Source organism: Diadema antillarum, unplaced genomic scaffold (genome assembly GCF_040938485.1).
Source record: "Diadema antillarum isolate AM-2024a unplaced genomic scaffold, OU_Dant_1.0 seq00000442_RagTag, whole genome shotgun sequence".
In the NCBI taxonomy this organism is placed as follows: domain Eukaryota; kingdom Metazoa; phylum Echinodermata; class Echinoidea; order Diadematoida; family Diadematidae; genus Diadema; species Diadema antillarum.
In genome coordinates, this window is record NW_027271417.1 from 780,519 (window position 1) to 808,130 (window position 27,612).

The 27,612-nt window shown below is 36.4% G+C and overlaps 1 protein-coding gene across 2 annotated transcripts in view; it reads left to right on the plus strand.

Moving 5' to 3' along the window:
- LOC139732669 (hippocalcin-like protein 1) overlaps positions 1 to 27,612 on the plus strand; it is a 156,495-nt gene that overhangs the window by 77,383 nt on the left and 51,500 nt on the right. The window contains exon 1 of one of the 2 annotated variants that reach the window (XM_071643520.1): positions 4,256 to 4,407. The exons of the other annotated variant lie outside the window; for it this stretch is intronic. The gene's annotated coding sequence lies outside the window, so the exon portion shown is untranslated. Of the gene's footprint in view, positions 1 to 4,255; positions 4,408 to 27,612 lie in introns of those variants that run through there. 2 annotated transcript variants of the gene reach the window in all.

A 27,612-nucleotide genomic window follows, 5' to 3' on the forward strand; every position in this document is an offset into this window, starting at 1 on the left:
CGCGATCTTCCCTACGGCGCGATCTACACGCGAAGAGCATTCATACGTCATTGAAAAAACTGCCTGTGTCATTCCCACTAGGCAGGAGGGATGATGCGTGTACACTTGTGCTAATATGCACTTAGTTGACTCAATACAGCACTAGTTTATGTGAATTTTATAAAAAAGAAATAATAAATTGTGCAGGAATTATGAAAAAATATTGTTTCTGTGTATTTCATTGATAAATCCTCTTCATTTCAAGCCATCTGTAATCACATCTTACCCACTTGCGAATCGACGTGTCCATAATGTCCTCGAGCCCCCCCCCCCCCCCCCCCCCCCGATAGCTCTGGAACATTCCATTCAATGACGGGGTTTTTATTTTGCAACGTTATCTAATAACTCTCATGTAAGCAAGTTCTTGCTATGGCTAATCTATTTTGTAATGTATCATAATCTATCTATGCTGAGATAGCCTAATTCAAATTTGCAGAGACATAGAAAAAGATTTGTTTTACAATCCTGATACGTTCAACTACTCATTTACCCTGTGCTGAAATCCGCATGTCTGCTCCGCACATGTTATCGCTATCGCTCAAACTTCGATCGCGATGGCTTGTGTGTGTACAGGTACGTACACAGTGCTAGTGTGACGTGTGTGGAGAAGCATGGGGCTGAAAAAACACGGAACTCCTACCACGTGGTGAAGTGGAAAACAAATCGGACGTTCGAAGTCGTACATTCAAGAGCTAAAACAGACAAAAAGCGAATTCAAAGTCCACTGAAAAGGTCTTGACATTGTAATGTATGTTCCAAAATCATGTCTGGCTTAGTTTTGAGAGAATTTTCTACACGCACGAGATCAGGAATGAGATCGGTGAACTGGCTAACAACGTGTGTACTGTGAACATGTGACTGGCTTGTGCACATGGCCTAGCTAGGTGATCGTGAGAGTGCGGCAAGAACGCTAGGAATGCACCCGAGATGCTGTGTGTTGCAAATTCTTGGGGTGAAATTAGACTTCCTTGTTCAGCCCGTCTAGTATCTATATTTTTTTTTTAATAATTCTAATTCTTCATAAAATCACGATAAAAAGACTTCATATATTCATTTTATATTTCAGAAGCGTAATATGAAATATTTTGGGGTTTTTTCAGTCCAAGAAAAAAAAATAGTTTGAATAAAAAAATAATAATAAATAGTCGTTCTTGACTCAAGTCTAATTTCCTGCGCCTTCTTGCAGTTACCCCGCAGTTGCCCATGGATACGATGCATAAATAATCAGCTGTTTACTGAGTCGTACTAGTGTACCACCCTACTGTTCTTGTTCAAATTGAGAGGATTGTTATTTTATCGGCGGCACTTAGTTTTATAACCTCATCCAATAAAAAGACAAATTCAAACATCAAATGGTGTGACAGTTTTTGTCAGAATTCCCTATCAATTTCACCTTGTTGCCAGGATAGTTTTCAGATTTCACTTGCTTCATTATCGAAGCTGTTTGACATTTGAAAGAACTGCTCCATAAGAAATCACCTTTCATTTGTTATTTATTTTCACAAACAAGTATTTCGGTCACTTGAATATTTCTTATTATTATTTCAATGTCATGATATTTCATGATGGTTATGTATTCTGTCTTTACATGGCAAGATGGGATTTTTTTTTTCCATCCAGGGTCAAAGAAGAAAGTGACAGGAAGGAAAACAAAAGGATAGGGAGGAAATGAAAAGGATACAATGACACATCTGATCAGCAGGCTCTTTTTTATTACAATGGTGAATGCAGTACATCAGAATTTAAGTACAGTTCTAAATAATTTATCAGTTGAAAAATGAGCAAAGAAAATGGATTTCATCGAGTTCTAAATGAAAACTAAATTAGCATCGCCATTATGATTTAGATCTAGAACCTAGTGCTAGTACTACAGAATAGACCTGATGCAAACTTGTTTTCAAGCTTTTGGTTGAGTTTCTTCAGAGACACGAATTTTGGTAGCACAATACCCGAGTGAATAAGAAAAAGGAAAAAAAAAAATAAATACACAACTGTAATGCAGGTCTCTAGACCACTCCCGTGCACGAACGAGCATCAGCCCCCGTTTCGTCAGTGTCACTCTCGTCATTGGCCTAGGCTAGGCTACTCGTGTCGTAGTTTTACTCGCCATGATCAATGTCATACATGGTTACACAAAATAAATTACATCTTGCCATCACCTCAACCACAGCAAAACCCTGAATATCACTCCCATCATAGTCACTCTCAGCTCACAAAACATATCAGCAAACGATACAGACATCGCAGACCTAGCTAACTAGCTCTAAACATAGTTGTAACTACGCCACGTTAGACATTAGTTGTACACAAAAATGAAACGGAGGTGAAAAACTAGTAATGAATACACGAAGATCATCAACGATGGCATATTACCGTAGAAAAAAATACACAGAACATCTTGCACCCAAAAAAAAATCGAGGTAAAAAACTACGATGAGAAAAACTAGGGTGAAAACACGATGCTTGGAAGACGAACGATGAAGACACTACGGCAAAAATGCTTACACGGAAAACAAACGAGTGAGTACCACACAAACTACGATGTTTTCGCACATACGTAGATAAGCTAGGTCCCTACATCGTGTTCAATCAAAAAACTCAACAAACACTAGGACAAAAACTCACCTCTAAATTGTTGCAAACGAGATAATCACTTAGAAAAAATGAACAAAACACTCTCAGAAGTACGATTGTACTCTGAGAAGGAAAGATATAGAATGATACGAAAGCAAAAGAGAGAAAAGAGAGAGAGAAATGGACGGGAAACCTAGAGAAGGTACCCACACTCACTAACGTAAATGAAATTCAACACACACACCCCCGTGCCCGCGCCCGCCCCAGCATAGCAGTACACGTACACACACAAGGAGATATCGTCAAGCACTCTATGAGGAGATCGATATCACGATACCGCGCGTAAGAAATCACTGCAGTTGCTGGGGCAACAAAGATACATGCGCGCTGTAAACATGAATATTGATTAGTTTCTCAGCAGGCTCGAACCCCTGGCAGATGTTTTGGCCAATAAGAGACATTCTAAAATATGTTTCTTTGCATAAATTATTTTTCTGAGTCCCAGTAAGGATCTCTGTGATTGGCTAAAATTATTCTACAGCTCCTGGCCAAGCCTGAGGTCCTAGGACGCCCTCTTTTGGTCATAAATAATAAAAACCACGTTTTTTGTGGGAGGTGACGGGGATGGGTTAAAGGATTCATCAATCCTGTTCAAACAAGGAATGAACTTGCGTAGACAAGATGACCAGAATGATCCATCAGTTAACACTTAGGAAAGCATCCATTTCATTATTTTGCATTGAATGTATTAACAATCTCTTTCTGTTGATACTGCCAAATACCGCTTTTGCTGTTATGTGGAAGTGCTGGCAAGCAGCATTTATAAGGATTACATGAATAATCATCACATCACAGATGCTTATCCCAGTGAATTTAAAATCCATCATGCCTATTGCTATGAATGACCTTTTTTTTCTGCTCATGCGCAAAGTGGAACTGCAGATTGGCTTATCTGTGGTTATCACTTCTAATTCCAGCAGAAAAATAATGAATTTTGCTATCTTGAGAAATAAAAAAGAGGGGAAAACTACAAATGTAGGATAATGAAGGTAATTAAAAACAAATTTTCATAAAGTAGCCTGGATTAAAGAAAATGTCCAGAACCAAGCTCTATGAGTGTGAGTTAAGTAGGTTGGACATGCTATGCGGGGGTTAATAGTGAACAGAATGACCTGCAAACCAATTTTTTTCTTTATCGGACGACTTGGTCACCGGGGGGACGGGCCTCCCACGCACAATTTGGCCCGGTGGAACCTGTGCGCTGCAACACTAAATGCATAGCACACATGCATTGCATGCACGTGAGAGGCAGTGCGTCGCTCAGCCACGCATTAGGCAAATGAGATTTTGATACAAGTCTACCAGTGTGTACCACATCCACCGGCGCTTATCACCCCCCCCCCCCCCATCTCTCCTTCTACCGACCAGTGTGCGTGCTGCCGTACCTATACAATTATGAGCCCACAATTGGAGACACACACATGCAATTATTATGCAGACGACACACTGCATGTCGGCTTTCATAGGAAAGCTCTCTCTCTCTCCCGCTCTCTCTCCCTCTCTCCCGCTCTCTCTCCCTCTCTTTCTCCCTCCCATTTCAGATGTAGAATGTTTGTTTTCTTCCGTGCGCATCAGGTCGCTCAGGTTTGATTCGGACGGACTCTGCAAGCTGGTGGATGGAGAAATATTTTGGGAGTATTGTGGCAGGGGCAGGTTGGGATTTATGCGTTGCCGTGTTCCGTGGAGGGATGTTGAGCTGAGTCTGTACATTATCGCCCACCTCTGTGCATGTTCGTGAGTACATTGTATTTGGTTTGGGTTACACAGATGAAATACGACGAGTTTCGTCATTTGCATGGGGTGTTGTTTGTCTCCCAGTGAAGGTGCTATGTGATGTGTAGCTGCGTTATCACACAGTCCGAGAGTTGTGTACGGAGCAAGAAGGTGTTAGAGATAATGCACTGTGTTAGAAGGACACGCACATCTAGGGCTCATGCTGCTGCCTGTGTTTTGCTTGGATTTAACGAACCATGTACAGAGACTTGCCTTGCGTACACCATCTGTGCAATATTGTCTGTATCATGTGCAGCTGATATTTTGTAGAGTGTTTCGTGAGAACAGTACATTCATTGCCATGGACTATCTTCACTCCTAATAATGAATGCACTGGCAAAGGTTGGGGACATTGAGTGCTTCCTACATTACAGAGAAAGGGAGAATCTCAAACTTTTGTAGATGCTTCTCAACTGCTTATTTAGGTTTCAGTGTACATTCAATTAAAGAGAAACAAATTCACAAGAGCAGTTGTCATGGCTCCGAGAGTCCCTGTAATTGAGCTCTGAATAAAAATGTGCTTTAGAAACACGATAAGCTTACAACCATGTATCTATCGTTGTCATTCCCGAACTCTTTACCTGCGCCACGTCCTGTCAATCTGTGTATCATTTTGTGAAAGCCATGATCACTCATTGGTGTAAAGACCAACTGCAAATTAGTCCGTCATAATCGCTGATCATCAGTTGATAATCACCCTTCTCATGTTTCATCTCTTGTGTCATGGTGTCCTATTGCTATTGTGGGACTCGTTCAGTAATATGCTCTCGAAAGTGATTAAAATGCATTGTACCATGTGTAAGTCCACTGTGTGCTCAGTTCTGTATATTATTCATGTGTGCAATGAAGTGATAATGGACAAAGTCTCTGTGATCTAAATGTTTATATCATTTCATGTGATATAATATTATTGTACATTTAGTTATAGTGTTCATGTGCTAAGAGAGAGAACAGAGATATTCTTTCCTCTGTATGTAGAGAAATATGTCACATTTAGTAATCGCATGATTATCTGATACTGATGGTCCTGCAATGTAAAGCATGGATTTGAAGCTTAAAAAGATATACCAGTCTATCATGACTGTTAAAAAAAAAAGGAATGTGCGATTATCATCATTTACCATCACTCTACTAGTAAACTAATATTCCCCAGGGCATTACATTTATAATGACATATCTGCTGCAAAATCAACAAAATATGACATGTAGGCACACACTTGATTTTGTATAAATTGTTGTTATGGTAACATGGTGAGTTGCAATTATGGGGGTGACATGGGAAGAATTACATTTTACTGAAAGCTAACAAATAACCAACCTAAACAACAACAAATTTTGACTCTCGTACAGTGACTCTCTCTTGCCGTTTGGAATCATTTTATCATTTCTAGACTTATTGTCTAATGTACACAATATGGACGGGCGAAACTGTTGCAGTCTATTAGAATTTTTGCCAAATATGCAACAGTTTTGTCTGTCCATGTTTCATGTAACATTACACAATAAGTGTGGAAATCATATAAAACCCAATGGTCATAAAATTTTAGTGTTACTATCTTTTCTATTCAATATTAGACCATTCAATTGAAAAACAAAGTTTCAATGAGCAATCATTATTTGACCTTCAGATGTTAATACATGTCTGTGAAGCATTTCTTACATTACCCCCAAATTTTGTATTTTGGCAAACATTCTAATAGATTGCTTCTATGAATCAATTTTAGGAATCAATCAATTTTTTGAATCAATATTTATTTTAAGTTATCTCTCATTAAAGTGTTCTAGAAGATCGTATTTTATTTGGGTTTAATGTACATTGGAAACAGAAAATATAGCAACTTCCCGGGAATGTACCCTTTTACCGTGGAAATACCCATTTGCAGTGTTAACAGAATGCTTTTTCATGTTAATTAAGGCACAACATACATGCTAATAAATGAGAGACAGGCCTATTATTGTTGTTACTCCATGGCATATTAGACAATGACCATTATATCTATTTGAGAACCAGTGATAATGTCAGTGACCCAGCTCTTATATTTCACGGGTTACAACGGAAATATGATATATTTTTGTCCTTTCCTGTGTGTAGACTTGTTTATTCCCTTTCAATTTTGACTGGTCACAAAGCTTGTAGAACTGAAAATTTGCTGTCTTTCTCTTCTCTCTCTCTGTCATATCTCAAAGGGAAAGTCAAACAAGAGACTTCATGTTTGTCGTGGCTCCTGCATGTTGGTATTATAACATTCAATTTTTATGCCTTGGAGCAAAACAGAGAAAGCACATTGGAGTTGAATGAAACGAAGCCCAAAACTAATAATGATGGTCAATCTTAGATAAAAAGGGGGAAAAAATATGTACTGGAGAAGATGAAATATCATGGATCAGAGAAAGCAACACGCAGAAAGAAAGCAATATACCTCTCTACGATTTCTGGATGTCAATTAAAGGTCAAACCACTTGGACTCCATGATTACCTCTGCTTGTTTGTCTTGTATTTTCCTTTTCTTTTTTTTTTCATGGGACATTGCTAAGTAGTTTTTCAAATGATTGATTAACTGCCATCTAGTCATCTAGTCATCCTGGCAATGCCAATAGCATCCTTTTCTCATCTTCTAAATTTCATAGGAAGTCTTAACTCAAATTGCAGTCTGTCATCATGCATGAAACTCAAATCCTGTATTCAGATTACATTTCCTTAAAAGAAATAATAGATAAATAAATAGAAACTTCTTACCTTGTTCTTGTAGACAAGTGAAAAAAAAATAAAGTAATTAGAAATGTATGACAATCATGAGAGGAGAAGTGGTAAATTACAAAACATTTTGAAATTCAGCAAAGTATTTAGGATAAGAATGCAGAATGTATTTTGAATGTGGTATAAAGGAATATGAAAGTCTAAACATAGATTATTGTTTGCCTGCTCATCCTGTCCTCACTAGGTAATTGAAATAAAAACACTTTTACAATAATTGGACTGAGATTTCAGTGAATGCTACAGCTTCATTGTGTGAGATTGCCAAATGCTTCCAAATGCTTTCGCATCCATAAAGTTGCCTAAAATGTACTATTAATGTGAATGAAGAAAAAAGAAGTTATTTAACATTTGCATCTTTGGTATTTCTTTCACCTCCCTCCCATGATATCATACAGCTTTGCTTTGGCAAAATACACAGGAAATAAACTGAGATTTTCATTAAGCAGACCAGTGACAACACTGCCCTCATCCTTATATAAATCCATATTTACCGAACAGCAAGACATCAAATACCATTCATATAAACATGATGTGCTTGCCAGCATGGGACATGACATTTAAATAAAGAGGCACTCTGACCCAGAGCAGCATAAGAGACAAGAACCTCTCTGATTTTGTTTTTATCTGGGCAGTGGAAGAGATAAGATACTGTTGTAAAGCCCCAGTTTGGGACAGTTGTAATGAACATTTTTGCTCCTAGAAATGGGCTAAATCTTGATTAAAATCCGACGTGTCTATGAGCATGTGAATTCTTGTGAAATTCAGATGATTTGTATCCAACGATTTATGCTAAAAGGGTAGGAGCATGGACATACATTGTAGCTGCTTGGGACTGATACATTTTTTTTTTTGTTCTGCAAAATTTTTAGTTGTACATGCATACCTGTGTGTGGGGGGGGGGGGGAGGGAGGGGGATAGTTTTGTGTACACTTGTATATGTGTTCAAAGGAAAGGAGAAATTATTTCAGTGGTTAACCCTTTGAGTGCATTTTGGCACAGAAAACCTCATAGCATTGTATACACTGTCTAAAGTCCCTAGTACAGCAAGGGTTAAGGCAGCAACATGTCTCTTACATTGCACCAAATATAAAGCTGAAGGAGCCAGATCCAGTCAATTACTGCTAACACAGAATCTACTGGGTAGGTCGCCTACTAGAAAAGGGGGACGATGATAGAAGTTGTAGGACAAATTATCACATGTCATTCTTTCATGGACAGTGAAGCTAGCTTATGCTAGAGTCACACACGGCTGGTCACAAAACGGATTTGATCCGGATGAAAATGAGCCGGATTAGTCCCGGAATGGAGGGCAATTTATGCTACAGTCACACACGGCCGGATTTCGAACCGGGTCCATAAGGAATTTTAACCGTATCGACCCGGTTCGAGCCGTAGAGAACCGTATTGACCCGTATCGAACCGTATAAAAATCCACTTTTTAAATCCTTAAAGGACAAGTTCACCTTCATAAACATAAGGATTGAGAAAATGCAACAATATTAGTAGAACACATCAGTGAAAGTTTGAGGAAAATTGGACAATCGATGCAAAAGTTATGAATTTTTTAAATTTTTGTGTTGGAACCGCTGGATGAGGAGACTACTACAGCTTGTGAGTCATATGCGTACAACAGTATAAAGAAAATATAAAAGAAAATTCAACATATTTTCACTTTTTTCGCATAATAAAAGAGCAATTGACTTGCCTCTTTCAATTCAATTCAATTCAATTCAATCATAGTTTATTTCCAATCAACGAAAATCAAAAACATAGTACACTGTATACATGTCATTAACTGATATTGTTCAAACGCTTGCAAAAGATTCATGTAATATACGAGACAAATTATAGAACAACATATATGTACAATAATAAAGAGGAACACTGTACAAATACTACGTGGGCGAGCGGAAAGTAAATTCGATCATGGAAAATAGTGATCCACTAAAAAGCAAAGCTTGTCGGACGTGGATCGCTAGATAAATAATGAGTGAATGATATACTATTCTATAACAATATACATGTAGTTATTTTGAGATACACAGGTCGGGAAAAAAAATATAGAATACCAATGCTATAGTGCCCGGACACTGTTCATTGAACCACATGTACCGGGAAAATAAGACAAGGACAATACATTCGTACACACATTCAATTACCCACACGCATATACACTGTTGGACGCGAGACAGTACCGAGAGGAGAGAAGACGGTAACAATACAAGTCTACGAAGAACAATAGACAGGAAAGGAAAAGGAGAGAAGAAAGAAGAGAGGTCTGCACACAGAACACGCCAAGTGCTGCGACATCAGGACAGGTGAAAGCTCAAGCATAAATTATAGCAATTTAAATTATCTAAGATTATAAGTAGAAAGTAAATGTTTTCTGAGTTTATATTTAAATGTGACAAATTTGGGGGAATCTTTTAAACTATTATCTAAATTATTCCAAAGTCTGGGTCCAGTATAAAGAAATGTATTTTGGGCATGTGCGGTTCTCATTAACGGAAGATGGAATTCGTCGGATCGTCGCGTGGGATAGTTATGAACATGACTGTTTCGATGAAATAAATCGTGGAATATTTTAGGTAAAAAGGTACTGTTGTAATTAAACATAAACTGACCAAGTTGAAACACATACAAATCATTTACTTTTAATATTTTATGGTCAGAAAACAAAGCATCTGTATGTTCTCGGGTATGTAAATTAAAAACAATTCTAAGCGCTTTCTTTTGCAATAAAAGAAGTTTATCAAGTAACATCTGATATGTATTACCCCAAGCAAGAATCCCGTAGTTTAAATAAGGGAGTATCAAACTAGAATAAAGAGTTAATAATGCAGATGAAGGAAGATAATATTTTAATCTATTCATTACGCCAATGTTACGTGAAATAATTTTACATATGTTATCAATATGATTCCTCCATGAAAGCTTGTTATCAACGCAAACACCAAGAAATTTAAAAGAAGAAACTTCTTCTAAGGGAGTAGTATCAAATGTTATATTGCCTGGGAGGCTATCTAAAGAATTACTAAAAAGCATAACTTTTGTTTTTTGAATATTTAATGACAATTTGTTTGCGTATATCCATTGTATGACCTTTATCAATTCTTCATTGACTGTTCTTATTAAGATATTTGGGTCAGGGTGGGAAAAAAAAAGATTAGAGTCATCCGCGAATAATATGAATGATAGTTTCTCCGAGGATCTATGAAAATCATTAATATAAATAATGAATAACAATGGGCCTAATAAACTCCCTTGTGGAACACCACATGCAATTGTTTTACTTTGAGAGTCAAAGCCGTTGACATGTACAAATTGGGATCTTTCTGATAGGTAACTCGTGAACCACTCCAAGGCCTTTCCACGTATTCCATAATGAGACAGTTTGGCGAGAAGTATTCCGTGGTTAATCGTGTCAAAGGCCTTGGAGAAGTCCAAGAAGATACCTATTGTGTGTGAACGTGTGTCGAGTGCGTGTGTGACTTTGTCGATGAGGGCAAGTAGTGCGTGTGTTGTGCTGTGATTTTCCCTGAATCCAAATTGAAAGTTTGAAAATATGTCGCAGGTTTTAAGAAAACGTACTGTCCTGGTGTAGACTATTCTTTCAAGAATCTTAGAAATAGAAGATAATAAAGATATGGGTCTATAGTTATTGACATCATCCTTCTCCCCTTTCTTATAAATAGGAATTACTTTCGCAATTTTCATGCTATTTGGCACATGGCCAGTTGCAAGCGATGAGTTGATAATATGTACTAAGGGATCCACTATTTGAGGAATTATGTTTTTTATCAAATAGTTGTCAATTCCGTCGTGGCCAGGACTTTTACCTTCTTTCAAATTGGCAACAATCTTTATTATTTCTTCTTTATATGTTGGGTCAAGAAATATAGTTTTAGAGTTAGGTGTATCTAAAAAATCACTAAAAGATTTACTAGAAAGAGGAATATTTTGAGAAAGATTTTTTCCAATTGAAGAAAAGAAGTCATTAAAAATTTCAGCCATGCCAGCGGGAGTGTTGCTGGAGGCATTGCCCCACCGAACTTCAGAAATATTAGATGAATTGTTAGGTGTATTCATAGCATTCTTTAATGTTTTCCATGTGTTTTTAATGTCATTTTTATATTTGCTTATCTGATTAACATAAAAAAATTTCTTCTGCGTACGCAATAATTTGATGAGTGTGTTTTTGTATGAAACATATTTTTTCTTATTTTTTTCAGTGGGATTACATCTATATTTATAAAACAAATTATTTTTCCTATTTATAGATCGTAATATAGACTGGGTTATCCACGGGAGTCTTGGAATTTGCTTATATCTATTTTTTATGTTACGCAGGGGAATATGGTTATCGATTTCGGAGGTAAGAGTAGATATGAAATAATCATAAGACAAATTGACATCGGTAGTGTTGTATACAGAAGACCAATCGAGTTCTTTTAAACTGTTTTGGAGACTTGTAAGATTATCTGCAGTAATCTTACGACGCTTATGATAATTATTTTGTTTATTCAGTTTAATTGGAACCTGAGCAAATATAGGAAAATGGTCAGTGATGTCTGAGAGGACGATACCAGACTCAGGAAGTGGAAGAACATTACAAAAAATGTTATCTATGAGGGTAGCCGATTGGCTGGTGACACGGGTAGGCTTGGAAATTAATGGTAAAAACGAAGCAGACATTAATGTTTCTATAAATTCTTTTGAACTGTTTTGGGAGTTACATTTCATGAGATCGATATTAAAATCGCCCATCAGAAATGTATCTTTAATAGATATCATGGGATTTTGTACTAAATCCTGCAAAACTGTCAAAAAATCATTCAAATTCGACCGAGGGGGCCTGTAAATTACACCAATCATAATGTTTTTTCCATGTGGATTTATCAATTCAATAAAAAGGGATTCGAGTACATCGCTCATAACACTAATCTCCTCATGTATAATATATTTAAATTTTTTCGAGATGTACAAACCAACTCCTCCACCAACTCTCTCATTTCTATTTCTAAATACAAATTCGAATCCAGGTAAAGAAAATAAATGACTGATATTAGAGTTCAACCATGTTTCTGTTAGCCCTATGATGGAGCAAGATTTATGATCTGGGTTTTCTAAGAGTAAGCGCAACTTATCAAAATTTTTATTGATACTGCGTATGTTAAAGTGAGCTAACAAAAATGTTTCATCAACTGTATTCGTGATCCGATTTTTATACTGATTTTCGGACAAATAAACACACGATGGACTCTGGACTGGATCATTTGAGTCAAAGTTATATTCAAATTCTTGTGCTGAGGTATTGTATTTATCGGATATGTAATCTTCATATAAACTGGAGATCATATTTGCATGATCAGATTCAAAGTGCCTTACTGTGTTATAGAATTCATCATTATTCAAGGAATTAAAAGCAAAATTTATTGTGTCAGCCATGGGTTAGAATATAAAACATTCGGGAATTAATAACTGGCCTCCCGCCTGGTCCTAACTCAGCAGCTACGTGGGGATATGCAGACCTAAAAGAAGAAAGGAAACCGAAATGCGTGCAGAGAAACATGAAACACAGACAAAACAAGGAAACGAACATGAACACAGATGACACAGAATCAACATCGTTGCGGATGGTACACAAGGCCATGGGCTCGTATACAATACCTAACATAAACTTATTTAACAAACAAAGACGTGTGCTACACGTACTAGGCAGCGTCCACGAGCATATTAAACTTCTCGACCACTTAATGACAAAATAAGGAACCAGTTATTGTTGTGGGTTTTTTTGGTAGTCGGATCGCCTATCCAAAATAACTAATTCTTATACCATTGGGATTTATAATCAGTACGAACAATTATATCAAAGTAATGCAAAAACACATACACACAAAAATGCAATTCCATTGTTATTGTTAAAATTTTCATCAAACTGATATGCAAATACAAACAAAATTGCCCAAAATACGAGTACACAATGTGTAAATACATAAAATAATAGATAGCCCAATCTGTCTCACTGAGTGAGTACCCTTGATAAAAGAGCGAGGGAGGGAGGGAGAGAGAGAGAGAGAGAGAGAAAGAAAAAAGTGAGTGAGAGGGGGAATGAAAAGAGAATCTAGACAACAAATCTTGACGAACTGAACAAAACGGCTATGCAATTAACTTATAACATTCGTGGGTATACATGTGTCTACAGGTGTGTGTGTGCATAAGAAGGGAAAAGCAAAGCCGAGAATAGATGAAAAAATAAAGGCGTGTTGTCACCTGGGAAAAATGTTTGCACAATTATTACGTCATTACACTCTTGCATAAAAATAACGTTCTGACAACAGAACGCCTCCCAATCTCCAGTTATTTTAAATATGTTATAACTTTGAATTTTAAATAACTAATACATTAAGACAACCAACGGCAGTCAAGGGGCCAACATCACCTGATATGATACAATAAATTGCCATAACTATCCATGAGTATAAACAGCACCTATAAACAAGCCCAAGTAGTACAGCAACGAAGGTTGCTGGGCGACGGTGTCCCAAAACAGGTGATCCGTGTCCCTCCCCCCCCCCCCCCCCCTCCAGCTACCGCAAAGTTCATAATAACAACATTCCAGAATTATAACAAATTTTGTCAAACATTACTTCTTTAGAGTTAAACGGATGAATATTTTCCGGCGGTGTACAAGTAACAAACACAACATAGGACAAATTACTGAGACAGCTTCGTGTAGCACAGCTTTAAATCAATCTTATCGTATTACATTATACTAACAAACATTTTATCTTTGTTAAGTATAATTATATATAAGAATGATTATATGAGTTAACTTTCCCCGGAACTGTTACCAAAAACAAAACATAAAATGATAATTCTGATTACCGAGAAACTATTACAAATACAAACATGTATTTAAACCTGGTTGGTACTGGAAAAGGGGGGCTCGTACAACAATTACATATATATCTTAATTTGTGATCAACTTTATCCATTACACAATCAAACAAATGGGGTTTATGTAGATCGTTTTCCTATTCCCTTTCTTCCTTATCATCTGATTATTTTTTTGTCAATACTGGGTTTGATCTGAAGGTCATACATGAGAATCAGCATTCCACACAAAAAATAAAGAACTTGATGTCAACATGGACATACATTGTGGAATAGATATTATGAATAAATGCGTACTGTATGTATTACTTTGTCTTGACTAGAAAATGGAAATGAAAAGGGAAAAAGAAAAAAAACTTCATATTATGCATATTATGCTTGGAGAATTTTCACACACATACGAAAACAAAATGTATTAAACTTTGAAGTCAGCTTTAACACAGGTTTCAGTCATTTTAACAATTAAAAGGATTTTTCTTTCTTCATTCTCCTCTTCCTTGTTTATTACAAAATCGAAATAATTCAAAGAAGAAAAGGTGTGAAATGATGTCACGCAGCAAATAACCTGCTTTAAGTTTACTTTCACTATAGACCTATTTCATGATACAATTGTAAGTATAACAGGTAAGGTAAAAGCTAAATCCAATTTACCTTCATCTCCTCCTTCTCCTCATTGCTTTTTTTTTTTTTTTTTTTTGGTGCAATTAAGAGTGGGTCTGTGAAGGCTTAACTTATCTAATCAATGAAGAAAGGATATACACGGAGAAGTATAAAATCATTGCTGTGTATAGACAGCACTGATATACAATATTCACAATCAGTATAAAAGGTTAGTATATACAAATATTTTTGTTCTTCTTTCTTTTTCATTACTAAATTTCTAAAGGCAGGGGGAATAATATTACCCATAACATTTATCGGTAACGAGTAAAGGGGAATGTGTACTTTTTTCAAAAGATGGAATTTTGTGAAATTCTCTTTATATTTTCCTTATATTGTTGTACGCATGTGACATCTAAGTTATTCATACACTGCAGTAGTCTTCTCATCCAGTGGGTATTGCACAAAAACTTAAAAAATTCATAACTTTTGAACGGATTGTCTGATTTTCCTCAAACTTTCAATGATGTGTTCTACTAATATTGCTACATTCTCTCAATCCTTATGTTTATGAAGGTGAACTTGTCCTTTAACTGAATCCTTTTCGACCCCTATCGACCCGTGTCAACCTGCTTCGACCCATACCGACCCGGATGTAAACCTTGTCGTCATCCGTTGCATTGAAGGCAATACGGCAAGGGTCCATCCGGTTTTACGCTGCGGGTTGCAGCGGGTTGACGCAAGTCAATGCGGTTCAAACCGGGTCAATTCGGATATCAATACGGAATTGAAATCCATGAGAAAATTTTGAACATGACCAAAAAATTTTCACCCCCGTATTGTAGCCCATGGAATCCATCAGGAATTGACATGGAATACGATGCGGGTCAATGCGAGTCTCTACGGTGCGATCGGGTCGATATGGTTTTAATTCCTTATGGACCCGGTACAAAATCTAGCTGTGTGTGACTCTAGCATTAAAATCAATATGATTTCATTTGCTACCAGACCCTGAAATCAGGCCATTCAGCTGGCTGTCAGTTGCCATAGCAACAAAAGGCTGTACTCCCCAAAAAGAAGAGGCATCTACCTTTAGATTGGATGAAAGGGAAGAGTGGGTGTGTAGGAAGGAAGTGAATATGGTCTTACAATGGTATTCAATCAGGGAGTAGTGCTGGTAGTCATTATATTTAGCTTTGAGTAGCTTCATTACAGGAAAGTAAATTGTCCTCAACGCTATCGATCTGTTTATGTGGTAATTCACTACATAGATCTTCATATAGATACTGAGAAATGTAAACATGCCTTACCAAGTATAAACATACAGGCAGTGGTAGACTGTGTTGTGAAAGTAAATAAGATAGCAGATAATGGATTAGACAATGATGATATGATGCGTCACCATGGCAGTAAAGAATATCACATGATATTGTGTAAAAAGTGCAGCTACAGACTAAAACTATATACTGGTCTCCCTTCACGATACATTATTCTAATCGAGAAAGTGTGCTGTATGAAGTATTGAGGAAATTGGTATGCACGACAGGGGGAAAAATACTGTAAAACGAGCAATGTTTGCGTGCATTTTAATTTTGTGAATTTTGCGAGAGCCAAGATTCGCGAAATTAAAAATGCATGTGAGAGTTCTTATCTACACTATATGCATTGAATGTTAGAGGCAACTCTCGAAAATTTCATGCCACGAAAATATCATGTTTTACCGTAGAATATGTTTGAAATATCCACACCTGTCTGTTGAAAGATAATACCATCAGTGGCATGAGGATGGCAGTCAGTGGGTTAAACAGTTTAAACTGGAGGCCGACAGAGTGCTCTGAACACTATTTGCATTTCATCATCGTGATGAACATTCCAGTTTGGTGTCCCTCACATTTATTCAATGCCACTCGAACAAATCAAGATTTAATTTGATGGAGGAAGCTTGTAGTTTGACTGGCATTGCTGGAGGACAAAGGGAGGCTAGTGTAGTACGGATAGGAGAGAATAGAGATTTTTTGAGACTTTATGAAACAGGTAATCAAATCAATGTTGATCTTCATAGGCAAATGAAGGGACCTAGGACCAGGGCCTTACATCACAGCTTGATGCAAAGCAAGGTAGTGGTTACTGATGACACAATAAGTGCACAAGTGATTAATTCTTACTTAAAAGTGGGAGGGTATCAAACTGTGTAGACATTCATGGTAGTTTTAAGTGCAAAGCCATACATTGTGCCTTGCTTGAAGCAAGATTTTAAAGAATAGCAAAAAAATGTAACTGAAGACAATGGTAAAAGATAAAAACAGGAAAGTTATAAAATTTAGAATCATATTTTGTGATACTGTGCATTTGCAAAGGGATGATAAAAGTTAAAATTTGGTTGATGATCTAGTGGCTGCAACCCTATTTCTCCTGAAATTTATCACTGCTCAGATATTCAAGAATTAGACTCTGCTATGAAAAAGCTCATTCTTATCATGTTTATGTCATATCACAGAGGAAAATCTAGTGACAAATTATGTACAGGTAAACTGAACTTGATAGATGACGACATCATCTCCACCAATTAATATACTGTATGTGCCATATATTTCATGAGTCAGGTGCTGTTCACAAATTTAACAAGAGAAATAGTTAACTCCTATCCCAACATTAATGCAACATGCACACATACATTTTCCCTTCATTACCATGGTACATGATTTCATATTCAACCACTCAGAGAATTGTCAGGGAGTCCTGATTCTCTGAAAATTAGACTCATGCTGAATAGTATGTGGTTGCTTTACTTATTTTGTGAAAAAGTGTATGTATAAATCCCGTAATTTTCACATTGAAGTTATGATATGAAAAAATCAAGTTGAATGCTGTGTTTAATCACACTTGAAAACAAAGATCTGTGATAGATATTTATGAGTATGACACTTAGACCCAATACAAAAAAAAAAAAATGATTTGATCAAGATTTATTTCTTGTGTAGATAGACTTCAAAAAAGAGATATTATGATATGTGATAATAAGTGTCAGACAGACTGATAGATATGCATTGATGAATGCTCAAATAAAGATGATTTGATGTTGTATTTTTGATCAGCTGATGTAGTTTTGTGCTGTTTTCCTTTTCCTTGGGGATGGGGGGGGGGGCAGGTGGGGGTAAAGAAATCTATCCTTATTTGCCAAGAAGTTCACAGACATCTGCATCTAGGTGGAGGTCAATATACTGTGAGTTTGATGATGTGTACAAAATTAAATGGGAGATTCTACCTTAGACCTTTGGGTTAAGCTCATTTCTCTGGAGTTTCCATCTACCCTAATGTCCATTTCTAGCACCTTGCAGCGTGTATAGCCAGATGCTAAATAGCGCCCGTAGTGTAGGCCACAGGTGCGTAGTGACACCTCTGGAGGGGAACATTAATTGCTTCCATGAATCACCTTCGGGTGGTGGTTCCTACACCCAACACTGCGGTGACTCCCTGGCCCATTGGGGGGAGGTGTTGCAGAAGTCATTACCGGTGCTATGATCCCTCCCTGCAATCTCCTAACGGGGCTTTTTAGCATTAATAATTGAGCAAGACATCCCTCCCTACCCCCTTCATGTAATATGGACGGGATTTTGGCATCACATCCAAGTTTGCAGTTAACTGGTTTATTCCTGTGCTGCTTTGTATTGTCTGCATGTTTTCATCACTGCTCTGCCATTGAAGCCTTTAGTTGATATTCTGTGGAAGGAATGGTTTTAACAATGTTACCAGTTTTTATTAAAAAAACAAAAACAAATAAAAAGCTGAGATGCATGGTCCTACAGGGGGCTCTCTGAAGTCTCTCATATTATGCTTAATTTAAACCACAAAAAAACTTAATGATGGCAATTACTAGTATCATTCTTAAAAGGCTTCAATAGAAGAAAAGAAAAATATAAATGACCAGACTTTATACATGTTCCAATTTGCCTGCTGACAGTGCAGTTAGACTGACAGAAGTTTCATCAGAATTTGACTCCAAATAAGAAAGTTATGGAATTTTCAAAATTACACATGTTTTCACTGAATACACACATTGGATTGTACACAACACAAAATAAAAAGTCATGTTTTTAGGTAACCTTTTCCCCCTTAAAGTTCCTGTTTTACCTTTGGGAGCAGTGATTTGAAAAATGTTCAAGATATCACATTTGATGCATATGTGTAGGTCTGTTGTGTCACAAAACATTCTACCATATAAAATTTTTGCAATAAAGCTTAAAGTATAAGGAGATATCAGTATTTTTCTCATTAAAACATAACTGTTGACGGTTTAGTTTGGATACATTTTTATTATGGTAAAACTATTGTTCGCATTTTGTGTATTTAACAGTACTTAACATCGATTGTAGTGGTTGTTTCTATCCCTAACTCACATTATAGAACTATTTAAAGCACTAATGCTGGGTTTTTGTTTCTTCTGCAAATGGTGAATTATGCCTTTAAAAGTCACCATTGCTACAATTTGATGCATAGGATACATCTCATTCTCCTTCATTTTGCATTACCCATTGAAAAGTTAAATTTAGTGATGATTTATGTACAGTTCAAAGGGAGACTTTTGAGGCCATGACATCATCACCTCTTAGTCATTGACTAATATCATTGACTTGGAAATATGAGAAATATTAAACTGCCACAACTTCCTTATCTTAGGTCCAATTTTGATAGCACGTCTTCCATTCTGTTTAAATACAAAGACTGTACTCTATTTATTTGACTCTATCAATTTGACTCTACCCTGTTCATTTAACTCTACCCTATTCATTTGACTCTACTCTATTTATTTGACTCTACTCTAATCATTGACTCTACTCCATTCATTTGACTCTATTTGACTCAGCTGAATCTACTCTGTGTATTCGACTCTGCTCAATTTATGTCCCTCTATTCAAATGACTATCCTCTCCTATTTATTTGACTCTACTCTGTCAATTTGACTCTACCCTGCACATTTGACTCTACCCTATTCATTTGACTCTGCTCTATTTATTTACTTCTACTCTAATCATTGACTCTACTCTATTCATTTGACTCTATGTGACTCAACTGAATCTACTCTGTGTATTCAACTCTGCTCAATTTATGTCCCTCTATTCAAATGACTGTCCACTATTTGATTCTGTTCTATTTATTTGACTCTACTATTTATTTGACTCTATTCATTTGATTGTACTGTGTTCATCTGACTCTATTCTTTATTTGACTCTACTCTATTCACTTGACTCTGCTCATTTTATTTGACTTAACTTGACTCTTCTCTGTTCATTTTACTCTACTGAATCTACTCTGTGTATATGACTCTATACTCAATTTATTTACCTGTATTCATTTGACTCTACTCTGTTTGATTCTATTCTATTTATTTGACTCTTTTCTATTAATTTGACTGTACTGTGTTTATTTGACTCTACTCTTTATTTGACTGTACCCTATTCATATCGTCGGCGTTTTCACGAACCGACGCTATTTCGTTTTTGAGCGAAAATGCAGTTCTGAGAAAATCGCGTTTAAAGATCTCACAAGTTTTAGACAACGTTTTCAATGACTTTTCCTGTCTTGTGTGTGAACATTTTGACAGGGTGATGAGAGTGGAAGTTGTTCTTCCTATCCATAGTGTAATTTTAGTGTGAATTCAAAAAAATTACGACATTTCTGTCTTCAAACTCACTGCGTCGGTTCGTAAATCCATCGTTTCTTGCGCGCACCATAGGTTATGTACTTAAGCGCGGGTCTCACGAACCGACGTAAGTTGTATTACGCCGGTTCGTGAGACCCGCGCTGTAGGGCCTGTACAATAGGTAACGTGCAATACGCGTGTATTTACGAACCGTCGCTATTTCATTTTCGTATGTGTTTACATACAAATACTATTAGGGCTATACCTGCTTATCAACAATAACCTTATTAATTGAAATTAATTGTCATGTAATGATTGTTGTGATGATTACAATACATTTAGTGATAATTAAGATGATAATACAAGCCAGTTTCTCTTAATTGTTCTAAAAAGAGTGTTGTCATTGTTTTCATCTTCATTTAGTACACGCATGTATTGTTATTATAGCTGTGGTTGATCGTTCCAAAGATTTCTTTGCCCCCCCTTTTTTTGTGGATATATTATTATTTAACACTTTTGCATTTGGACATCTATCATTTGGTAATACATGTATTCGGTATACTGTGTTTCATATTTTTTACTTTTTACTGTTTTTTTTTTGTACTTAATTAACTTACTTTTTCATTTTTTCACATTATTTTTAATTCAAATTCAGTTCACTTCTTTCATAATAATTATGAATGTTTGTTCTAAGATGAAGGATACCGCTAAATCTTGGGAAAAAGACGTGCCAGTCAGTAATAATTACTTGTATTTATTCATCTTTCATACTCATGCATGCACTCTGTTATTTCTTTCTCTGAAATAATATATTAATTTCTTTATTTCTTATTATTCCACATATTTGTGACATTTACTTTGTCACAATTTTTATCAGTGTCATTATTGTCATTTGGCTCGCATGCGAATTCACTCACAATTCCTCATTTTCCATCTTTCTCTTTCCTGCTCAACAGATTCTATGATAGCTGCACCTGATCATATAAAAACATAAACTCATCCTGCATGCACTCTTCGAAACTGATAAACTCCTAAAAATACATGAATATCAACACTATCAGAATTTCAAGCTTCATTTTAAATATATAATAATGGTCATGTTTTATTATGCCTTTTGCAGCAATATATTGAAGAGGTACATTATGTAATCGAAGAAACATAGGTCCTCAATAGAATATCAAATTTGAATTATTCAGAGATGAGTAATGACAATGGGAAGGATAACAATTGTGGAAGAGCTCCATAAATCAATACATATCTAATGGCAAATGGAGATGGAATCAAGATTCAAGAATATGTGTAATTCAAGTTCATTATTATATCAGCTCTTGTGTGTTCACAAAAAGAGGAACACAGTTCGAACATGCACACCAAATCTTACATCGTACATTTACATCTATAGAGTGCGGACGGAACATACACAAGAGAAAGAATAACATTCTCAAATTAATATATCAAGCATAACTACATGTATGTATATGACCACACAAAGATGTTGCTGCATATGCATGAAGCTTGAGAGTGCTGCAACACCCATATGCTCAGATAAAAACTTGATGTATATCATACAAAAGAGAAGAGGTACTGCATGTACATGTAGTTACACTATTCACAGGACAGTAGAGAAAAAGCACGAGAGAGAGAGGGAAATGGGTGTCTAAAATAGGTCGATGTAAGGAGTGCCAAGCCAATTAAGTCTCTAATAGAAGTCATACATATATAAGGAAATAAATTAATCACAACATAAATGATCATGCTCATGTTAACCAATAATTAACATCTAAAAATGTGTGTAGAAAGCCCATAATATCAGCCTTTCGCCCCGAAGGCTTGTTACATATGAGAAAAGAGAAATTTTGGCCGACCCCCCCCCTCCCTGTGAATCCTTAATCCACCAGTACTATAAACACATTCTGAGAATGTGTTTTAGTACATGTACTAGCAAATTCACAAGAGGGTTGGGGAAATTCAGCCAAAATTGTGTGTGGCTAAAATAATTAAAAAGAAAGGTCATCAGCAAAACTACGGGGTGGATGCAGACGAATTGTCATGTGATGACTAAAAAATATGCAGCTAAAGGGAAAAAAAAAAGACGGCAGAGAGGGGCCAAGGCTAATTTGACTCCCTCCCCCCCCCCCCACCAAAAAACAAACAAACAAACAAACACCACTGTTTTACAACACCTTTAAAGGACTCTTAATTTTTTGTTTGTTAAAAACAAACGTCTCGAAGTAAAGAATTCCATATTGTAGGCGAAATGTAGACCGATACAGTGTATAAAGTGTACATCCCAAGCTATTAAAGAAAAAAAAAACAGATTATGAATATCATTTAAAGTAAGAATTTCAGTGTGTTTAATCATCTTTAGTTGAGTTGCAAATGACATGTACATATTTAATAAGAGCAGTAAACTTCGAAGCGCCCCCAAGCCCTTCTATACTTAATTATTCATGTGTACAGGTAGCGCCAGGGCACTCTGGTGGTCTAGTGGTTATGACGCTGGTCTAGTAATCCAGAGGTCGTGGGTTCGAATCCTGCTTGGGCTGCCTGTGATTTTTTTTTTTTCACAGCAGCCTACAAACTGCACACTGCAGTTGCGTGCATTACTATGGATGGAGACAAATGAATAATCTATTATTTTAATATACGATGCTTGACATCCTTATTGCAATCACTTTCTTTAATTGTAAATTTAGAGACATAATGAATTATTATTAAAAGAAATCAAATTTCTGTATTTTGTTGTGAGTTTGCATGGGAACATACACGTATCATAATTTACAATTTTAGTTAGATAAAGAACATCTTATAACAGAACTGTCTAGTGATGGTTGAATAATTATGTCAATTTGTTATAAGTCCTATCATTTACATGGAGTGCATGTTCCCATGTTTATAAGAATCATACGTGACACATTCAAAGTGGGTTGAAGACAAAAAAATAATAAATAAAAGAATAAAGGAGAATAGAACTTAATCTGATTACAGCATCATCTAAATATTGCCAATGTGCACTTAGAAATCTATCAAGATTTATCACAAGATTATGATTACCACACAAAACCTTCAAGATTTATTATCATGAAATACATACCAATGAACACTTAAAAAATCTAACATTCCATATCCACATGAAGCTTTCCTTGATATAAATGTCTCTCTGTAGTGTTATTAAAGTGTAGCAAAATTGTAATTACGACATCACAGAATGGAATGCATTGTTTTCACCTTCAATCTTAGGATCTCCTTTCATGTTTCCACTTTACAATCACATTTCACTGTAGATATACCGTCCTTATGTTGTCGCCCTTCATCCCAATTTCTCCCTTCTATCCTATCTGTAGATTGTCTTCTTTCCTAAGCCATTGTATTCACATTCCTTGATGATCAGCACGATGCTGTACTTTTTTTCTTCTTCTCTGAAACAGTCCAGCTCTTCGCTACTGCATGGCATCAGTCATCTGAAAGAAAAGACAGAAATTAAGAACTTTCGATTAAAATCAAACATCATGATACAAGATACAACTTTCATTTTGAGAAAAAGAAATCAGCCAACTAAACTGTAGTTGAAATTATTTTGCTCTATTTATATTAAACATAAAACAAAACGGTATACAGGATCAAAGAATGTCAAAAAAAAATACTGCTGTTTTTGATGCATATTCAAATTGTCTCGCCTTTTACATATTTTAATGATGCAAGATCTAATGTCTAGCACTTAGTAAGTCTCATGTAGGATTTAAATTATTATTCACATGAATAAATCTGCATGTCCTTGTAAACAAGGCATTGCTTTGAAAAAGCTGAATATTACTAATTGCATTTGGGAAAGAGTCTACGACAATCAAACTTGTTTATTATCAGAGACTTTAACATCTTAATTAGACCTAGACTCTACATTACCATTGTATTCACATCCGTTGGTGATGTACACGACCATGTACTTTTCCTTTTCTTTTCTGAGACAGTCCAGTTCTTCGCTACTACATGGCACCAGTCATCTGAAAGAAAAGAAAGAAATTAAGAACTTTTGATTAAAATCAAACATCATGGCACAAGATACAACTTTAATTTTGAGAAGAAAAAAAATCAGCCAACAAAACTGAAGTTGAAATTATTTTGCTCTATTTATATTAAACATAAAACAAAATGGTAGGCCTATGCAGGATCAAAGAATGTCAAAAAATGCTGCTGTTCGTATTTGATGCATATTCAAATTGTCTCTTCATTTACAGTGTGTACACATTTTACTGATGCAAGATATTATGTTTAGCACTTGGTATGTCTCATGTAGAAATTGAATTATCATTCACATGAATATAAATCTACATGTATTTGTAAACAAGGCATTGCATTGAAATAGCTGAATATTACTACATGTACCTGCATTTGGGAAACAGTCTATGACAATCAAACCTGTTTCTTATCAGAGACTGTAACATCTTAATTAGACTTAGACTCTACATTATCATTCAGCTTTTAAAGGTATTAACCATTCACCTATAAAACACTGGCATTGTCATGTGCATCATATTTCTTTGATACTGCACATATTTTCATGAAGTCTGCACAAGAATGCAAATGAAACACGTCTGCTGTTTGGTATTTATGAAAAAAAAAAAATCACTAACCCGGAAGTCCTTGGCCTTAGGAATAACACGTGGCGAGTTAGTAGGAATTGACGTTAAAATAGAATAAGAATAGATCTACTAAATAGGCCTTTGCCTCATGAATGTCTGGTCTAATTGTAGACTAAGTGAAGTCTAGACCTCTCACTTTTAAGTTACCAGTGGTTCACAAAATTTATATTATAGATCTAGACTACTGTACATCTAGATCTAGACATCTAATACTATTAGATCTTGGCAACTTTTGTCTTTGTGACACGAAATTAACACGTCACGGATGATATTGCGGCGATATCCAACAGGATGACAGTACCACTATTACTGACTCAGTAAGTTGACATAGATAACTAACATCAACTTGTTAACGTACGTTAGAGATGGCACCATATACAATAACCGGTGACACTGACACTGACAGATCTAACGACTACGTTTAGACTAACGTTAAAGAGTTAGACTCGCCATCTCAGTAAGTCGGCCAAAGACAAAGTCATACAGGGCTATTAAAGTCAGTGTTACTGTTATGTTAGGCCTAACAAATGTAAACGGTTACTCGGTTAGGTTAGGTTTACCAGGACTCAAGAGTCCTGGTTAAATCAGTCGAGGGACATTTCTTAGAAGTCCTTCGATTCCAAGAATAAAAAGGGTGAAAGAACAAAGGGAAAAAAGGAAAGAAGAAAGGACAAAAGATTATGTATGGATGCTGTGCACGGAAATCGACAGCGCTACTGTATCACTATCAATCACGCGTGAATATGTAAACGCCATTTGGTTGGGCCGCATTCACAAGTTTTAGGGGGAAAAAAGCCCCACCGCTGTACTTCAAAGGTACTCCACTCGAACCAACGTTAGACATAATGTCACATATGTACACACAGTACGGTACTAGGGCTGAATTCACAAGTATACTAACACTGCACTGTACAGGAAAGCCACCTAACCTGTAGAGTACTACTCGTAGCGTTTGGTAGTATCACTAGACCACATACTGTCATAGATGACATCTACACCAACGCTGCACACTGGCACTGGTCCGACGGTCCCTGACCAGGAAAAATCACTGTTGGACACTGACCAGTAACTTTTTCAGGAATGGACCAGTAAAAATTGGGGGAAAAAATGGGTGGACTCTACCTTCTATTACCACTAGTCTAGATGTAGATCTAGAGCTAGACTATATAGACTCTGTGTTAATTTGACTTGGTCTTAGACTTCAGCTGATCTTAGTTTTAGTAACTGGCATTACAAGTAAAGTCTTAACTTAGACTTAATAGTTAAACTTGAAAGTTAAAGTCTAACATGTCTAACTTTATTCTTTACTCTTCCTTTGAGTTTTACTTTTAGACTTTTTACTTTTTTGTTAGTTTAGTAGGCCTACTTTGTCAATCTCATGATTTCATTTTCAACTCAAGTCAAGGCATAGCCTTGACCGAAAGATCGGTCTGTATCTGTCCGTCGGGGAATGTTCCGCGGAGACTGCGTCTGGCTTCACGGATCCCCTCCGTATACAGACCGAAGTCAATGATTGCGGCTCCTGTGTGGAGTAGTCGCGCACAGATCAAACGTTACGATAAACCAAATTTCAGACAGCTTTTTTACATTCAAACAAGTATGACATGACATGACACATTATGCAGCAATATTTGGGATAAATTTCTCACATTGTGCAATCGAAATATTCACATAACCTCGGTTATAATGCAGAAATTTTATCGATATCACAACATCGCCGTTCGCGAGCAGTAAGTCGCCATTTTGAATCTGTAACAATTGCTAAGCCAATCACATGCGAGGTACTTGTTTTAATAAAACAAACACGTAGAAGCTACCTCGCATGTGATTGGCTAATAGATTCATAGTGTATGTTTCTGCAGTTTGAATGTGACGACGCGACAGGCTGTGTTTTACGTTGAAAATTCTCCTAAAATGTTGGATTATTCATTAATCTGGTGAGTGTAACGTATTTTTAAAAAAATAATTTCACCATACAAGCTTAAATTTGCCGACCTAGGGTCGTGAATTAGACGCAATCGAGAAGGGTGAGGTACCTCACCCAATTTTCCATAGAGACAGTGGTTAAGAACATCCACACAGCAATGGGTACTGCAACCTTCCGTCTGTCTACGGAGGACAGCGTTAATGGCAAAATATAAAAGAGTCCTCCGGACAGACGGATCTTTCTGTCTAGGCATAGCCATGAGTGTCTTCGAGACTTTGACATCTTGCATGTCTTGCACACAGACGTTACGACTACAGTACTCAGTAGTCTCAGAAGTAACGACATAAGTTGAAAAGAAACTATAAATAATATGATTTGGGATCTAATTTGAAATTGGATGGCGTTTACAGACTAGGCTTCATAAGCATCACGCGATTGAATACATGGGACTACACTCTACCGCAATTAATGGTTATGGTAGTCCAACTGAAACTGTTATTTTGAGCATGATTTTAATAGGATTATAGCTTACCATTCACTTCACTCGTGGACAGTGGGCTGGCTTAGGTCGTCATTCATCTTTCAGATGGTTTGGTTCTCACTCTGAGATCTGGATTAGGGCCAAAACCTAATTCTAGGCCAGTAAGTTGAACAAAGCTCAAAATAATGCAACTGCGACGGTTCGTAAAACCCGCATTGCTCT